The sequence below is a fragment of the Nannobrachium achirus genome, assembly GCF_963921795.1.
Source record: "Nannobrachium achirus genome assembly, chromosome: 24".
Taxonomy (NCBI): Eukaryota; Metazoa; Chordata; class Actinopteri; order Myctophiformes; family Myctophidae; genus Nannobrachium; species Nannobrachium achirus.
Window position 1 is genome coordinate 35546593 of NC_137831.1, and position 6578 is coordinate 35553170.

Genomic DNA, 6578 nt, shown 5'->3' on the forward strand with positions numbered 1-6578 from the left:
ATGTATATAGAGGCTACGCCCACCTCGGGCTAATATTTACTTTGACCTCTTTATTGATAATGAACACAAATAAAACAATTACAGACATATATGAAAAGGATAAAATGCTAAAAAGCCAATGGCTTATTTCCATTGCAGTCCTTTCTCATGTACAGCATTTGTAAGTTATGTAGTGATAAGTACCATAAAGTGGTATTCTTCCCTCTCATGTCTGTATTCTTGCATGCATTTCAGCTTCAGTTATGGTTGTGGTGGAGTATCTGTGCTGGAGAGACATTCTAAAATGCCTGGGCGTGCATAGGGCTGTCACAGTCCTGACATTTTACTTGATGATTAATGTTCACTCCAAAATGTATGATTAACGATTTAAATTATTTTGCGTTGAAACGTTTAAATTAAAGAAAATCTGTTTGACATTTAGGGGCATAAACAAAGGTTCTACAGGGCAAAATGGATATTATGACAAATAACTTAAATATAAAAAATACTTATAGATTTGATAACTTTCTATGTAATACTTTAAAAATGTTAAACAAACTGGAACTAGCTTCAAGTTCATTCATCTGCTTTTTGTAAAATGTTTGAAAAATATATAAACTTTATTCAACAAGGAAACACTTATTTGAAATAATTGCAATTATCTCAAATAATTGCAATTATCTTAAATAATTGTAATTATCTCAAATAATTGCGATCAGACGGTTTTGTAATAATTGTGACAGGACTAGGCTCTTGTGTCCGTAACTAGGGGCAACCAGTGACAGTCGCTGCAAGGCAGCTTGGCACAGAGAGAGGAAGGCACTTCCTCCTTCCTGTGTGTGTGTGTGTGTGTGTGTGTGTGTGTGTGTGTGTGTGTGTGTGTGTGTGTGTGTGTGTGTGTGTGTGTGTGTGTGTGTGTGTGTGTGTGTGTGTGTGTGTGTGTGTGTGCGCGCGACTTCCTGTATTGGTTCAAAACGGAATGCAAGCACCTCATTTCCACTGAGCTCTCTGTGTGATGTCAGTTCTGATGTGATGATTATGCTTAGAAGATGTCTGTCTAATTGATGTGCTCTTATGATGTAAAACATTATTCATGACTACAATTTACACATACTCTGGATTAGACCGTTTCAACTGTAATATAGGCCACAAATACGAAATATCGTATCATGCAACTAAATTATATTTTACTCTTGATAGGCTGCTATACAGTACATTTGCCAGGTTAGATTATCAAACCGTCCAAAAGGAGTTGATATTTCAAAACTTGTCAACTTTCTCAGCTCTCTTGGGTTTGCACTGCAGGTTTGCCTTCAGTCCACTCAGAACTATGCTAATATTCCTTTATGTTTTTTTATCTAAATAATTGAAAATGGCATATATCTAAAATATTTCATCTACCAACCACATTCGCTAGCGAGCCATACAGTTACTGTAAGTTGTTCCTGGGTACACGTAGACTAGAGAGAAACAGAGAGAGTATTGGAGTGACGCAACTGTTCCGACCAGCTGGGAATCAAACCCGGGACTAGCAGTCAGGCATTAGAGCACTAACCTCTCGGCTATTGGGTTCCCCCATGTTCCCTCACATTTTTGTGAAAGTCACAATTGCTATTTGTAAGGTTTATGTTCAGTTCACTGTTGTTGTACATGTGGACTTTGTATAAATATATAATACTGTATTCACTCAGGCTGAATTTACTATTCACCACTCTGTGTTCTTTCTAATGAAACATTGAAGCTGATCATATTAAAGTTGAACTCTATTGTATTTTTATTATCCTCCAGCTTCCCCCAGAGAACTCCTCCTCTTGAGACAACTCAACATCCAGAGAGAGAGCAACGTCCACAGAGAACTCGCCATCCAGAGAGACATCGTCAGAACGTGTGCAGTGATTCTTGCGCTGCTGCTTTCTATATTCACAGTGAGAACCGTAGACCGGGTCGTGGACTGTGAGTATCAGATGGTCAATGGTCAATGTTCATTCACTCACAACAATACAATGACACTTGTGTCTCACACAAGAACCTTGCCATGCTTCTCTATTGATAGTGTGTGGTTCGCTAGTAGCCTACTTTATTATGTTGAGACCAGGAGGCCACAATAACATTGCTGACCTGGTGGAGACCTGTGCTCGGAAGAGCACGGCTTTTTAGTTTTGCTTTTGTATTACATAGAACAGATTTTAATAGAGCATCTTACAGAGATAAGAGAAAACACAGTCCATGCATTTTGTTTGTTAAAATGAGAATATCCCTTAATAAAATGTACATGTGTTTTAGAATAATTTGATTGGGTTATTGAATTCATGGGCAAAATGAAAAACATCAACTTCATTACATACAAAAAGTAGAGTAGGTGAAATTATAAACATTTTGGATAACATTTCTTCAATTATACTTCTATAGTTCATCATTAATCAGAAGGTGATAATCTAAAAAATAGTCTCCTTATTGAATTACACTGCATGGTGAAACAAAATGTCTCTTTAGCATATAATAGCTCATAATATTGTCTATTTACATACATTCATGAAACCACCTGCTGACCGACTGTCGGGCGTCCCTGAATGTGGTAATGGGGCCGCAGCACCCCACAGGGGGAATCGTTATCACGTTCCCAGACATAATTATTAGGCATCCCATGTGTTAAGAAAACATATAACAGAAATGTAAGAGGACATTGCTGAATGAGGCCCACTGGCCCCAGTGGCATCAGTTCAGAAAAGGCTAAGGTATGGCAACATGACTGGTGTCTTGCAAAACACCAGTCATGTTGCCATACCTTAGCAACAGGCACAATGAAAAGTACATTTTATTATTTACCCCTGTAGCCAAGGTATGGCAGCTGCCATAGCTTGCCATACCCAAATGACGCCTCTGACTGGCCCAGAGTTTTCTTCCTCTTCTCACAGGTCCTGTCCAACACTGATGCTAGCATGAACAGTGAAAACTAATATCATCGTTTGCTCCATTCAGGCAATTCCGAGTCTCTATCCGACCAGACCCGCTGCGACAACATGACCCTCGAGAGGAACCGGTGCCAGGCTAGATATTACAACCTGACCCTGAAGATAGAGCAATTAGAACGTGAATTAACCCAGTTTCAGAGAGAGGCCGCAGGTGAGAGAGGTTACAATCTTTTTTGAAGGAATATTGATTCATTTGTGTATTAGTATGTATTAGGGTCGGGCCGAGGCCCAGCACTGCACTCCGCGTCGCGGCGTGGAACGCGCCTGCCGAATCTGAAGCCGGTGGGACGAACGGTTCTCGAGATACGCGGATTACATACACACACGCAGAGATTTGTCGCATTTATAGATAGATTATGATTATGAACATGATGATGATGATTATCATTGTCAGGGGTGTAGTATTAAAAACTGGAAGTAAACCCTCATCACTGCTGGTTTATCAGCACTTTCACATGTAAAACAATGCTTTCTTTTAGTTTTTAAATTTGCAGTTTTCCTAACCACATGAACCCTTGCTTCCCTATTTTGGGTATGCCGTAGCCCGTAGGTGAACATTCAGCAACAAACTGCAGATCTACAAGCTCATAACATGTCACATTGCACTGTGGTGAACTTGCTAGATCTGCTATTTTTGCTATTTGAAATGATATGGTGTTGATACTGTTAAATACAAACGTAGACATGAATGAAATGTCCTTCTACAGCACTCACTGTCTGTACTAATATGACTCTCTGAACTTGGTAGTAGAAATGTTATACTGTATTGTATTTGTTAAAAAACATTATAAAACACAAATGAAAAGAGTAATTGGAAAACAAAAAAACAACAAAAAAACAGCCCTCACGTATTAGGAGGGCAGTATGAGTTACCAGAACTACGTTTTTGAAAAATGTATCATTGTTCAAAAGGAGTTTGAATAGGAAAGGGGCTTGAAAGTGAACAGTTTCAGTGCAGGCAATGAAGGCAATATCTATCAGAGAATGACACTGTGTGGGGACATTTAGTGTTTATCTTACAATAAATGCGACAAGTCTCTGTGAGTGTGCGTGCGTACGTGCATGTGTGTATGTATGTATGTAATCCGCGTTATCTCGAGAACCGTTCGTCCCACCGGCTTCAGATTCGGCACGCACGTTCCCCTATAATTCACAATTGCAGAAAGAACATTTAATACAATAACTAAATGTATAGGTTTGACAAGTACTTATTGTAAATAATATATGTGTTAAATTGATTGTCAGAACAGTGAAAACCCACCACTAAAACTCTGTTTAATGTTTAGTCAATTGCTCCAGTGGATGGCAGAAGTTTGGATGCAGCTGTTATTACAGATCTACTGACGAGAAGAGCTGGGGGGAGAGCAGAGAGCAATGTCGGAAGACAGCAGGAGCAGATCTGGTGATCATCAACAGTGAAGAAGAGCAGGTGTGTGTGTGTGTGTGTGTGTGTGTGTGTGTGTGTGTGTGTGTGTGTGTGTGTGTGTGTGTGCGTGTGCGTGTGCGTGTGTGTGTGTGTGTGTGTGTGCGTGTGCGTGTGCGCGTGCACGCGTGCGTGTGTCTCTTCAAGACTTGCATGCTTTAAACAAAATTAATTATTGTTCACTTATTGACAATTTGTCAGGAATTCATCAAACGTCTGACCGATGGAGGTGAATATTGGATTGGTCTGACAAGGACCACGGATGACAGATGGAAATGGGTGGATGGATCCGTACTGACAGACACAATACAGTGAGACATTATACTGTATGTTTTTCTACTGTAATTCCATCTAAATCTCACAGTATGTGAGTGGATGTGGTAAAATACATTTATGTTTATTCTGCAGGCACTGGACCGGTGGACAGGCTGATAAATTTCTTGGCTGGAACTGTGCCATATTCAAGCACGGTGATGGAACATGGGTTAATAAGTTTTGCTCAAAAGCACATGCAGCAAGGTGGATCTGTGAAATGTGATCCACCTCTTAACTGCATCAATGAAACTGCAGCTTACTTGTGGCATTCAGTGTTAAGTTAAACCATTGGTTGCAATTAAAGTGAATATTTTACAAGATCAAAAAGAATATACAGTATATAATCACGTTACAAAAATATTATAGCAAATATTATGACTCTCCGTCACATTGTTATTGTTATTTGCGTCATAAATGTGTAGCTGAGGAACATTAGAATGCTTTTTATTGAATACACCTCAGCATCCCAACACCAGTTTATGTTTATATTTATTAAAGATGGGATGACACGCCCACAACGGCTAAATCAGGATCCCCATTAGAGACACATGAATGAGCGTCAAATTAAACAAATTAGGTTATTTTTTTTGGATTGTGTTTTTTGGCAGAGCATTCCAGATTCCTATTGACCTATATTTCACGGCGGCCGCGACGGCCATGGCCGTCATTGCCCCTTGAAAAAAATGACATGCTCAAACAGCAACAGCTAGAGGCGCGAAGTTTTGTCCACGCCGCGGGGGGCTGAAGCCATATCGAACACTACTCCCCGCCTGTTTGCATGCAATTGATAGGCTATAGGAGCGCTCCGCGGGGTGCTGAAACCCCACGGCACCCACAGACTTGGCGCCTATGGAACAGCCGTGGTGCCCCATGCAGTGCCCCGACCAGCGCCCACAGCAGTTCACAATTTCATTGAGGAATAAAGAGGAGACGTAAGAAAGCGTAGAACCAGTAGCGCTTTCGAGGCCAGACGCGACCGGACGCGCGTGGTCAATATATTTCCCATATGCATACATAGCTCCATTACTGTTTGAGATTCGTTCAAGGCAAACTTTGTTTCTCTACTGCAGCGCTGTATTTTCTAAATGAATTAAATTAAACTAGAATCTTGAGTAACAATGCAAATGTAAGACTAGAAAATGGTACCTGAATTAGCCAAACCGAATCCATACAAAAATGTTACATCCATGTAGGACTACTGTTAGCCTAGTGTGTAGAAACAAACACTGAAACTCAAGGGGCTCGCCCGGTCGTTTGCGCGCGACACTCGCGTGTACATGTGTGCACGCGATGCTAGCGTGCATGCGTTTATTTGTGTGTATGTGCGTGCGCGCGCGCGCGTGCGTGCGTGTGTGTGTGCGTGCGTGTGTGTGTGTGTGTGGTACATGCTTATTTACCTATAATGGACTGGTGGTTCTGCAACTTCTGCAGGTGTTAGTGATGTTAGGCTGTGGCTACTGGGTTGTGGGTTCAGTTGGATGAACTGGACATTGTCTATACTGCCTGGTGTTGTCTTACTGTACTGTACTGTATGTAATGTACTACTGTAATGTGCTGAGATCAGTTGGTTGAGCTAGACATTTGCAGTGTTGGGTATCGTTACATTTTGAAGTAACTCGTTATGTTACTTTAGTTACTGACTTGAAAAACTAATCCGTTAAGTTACTCCGCTACCCAATGACAATTGTAACTTAACGAGTTACCGTTACCGTTACCGACCATTAAAACCCACCAGCGTGGACGTTTGGTAAACATAAAAACACAAGAATGCAGCCTCCTTTTAGCTCATGCGTCCTCTTCAATCGACCAACGCTCCACAGCATTAAACTGTACAGTACCTCGGTGCCATGGTGTTGATATGGAGGCTCTATACCGAATCCGAATCCACC

The 6578-nt window shown here is 41.0% G+C and overlaps 1 long non-coding RNA gene across 1 annotated transcript; it reads left to right on the top strand.

The window, feature by feature from the left end:
- The first annotated feature begins 3927 nt into the window (after nucleotides 1-3927).
- Nucleotides 3928-5205, top strand: LOC308309307. Its single transcript, XR_013963328.1, has 3 exons — nucleotides 3928-4380; nucleotides 4576-4685; nucleotides 4783-5205. It is a non-coding gene; the product is annotated as an uncharacterized lncRNA (long non-coding RNA).
- Nucleotides 5206-6578: the final 1373 nt, after the last annotated feature.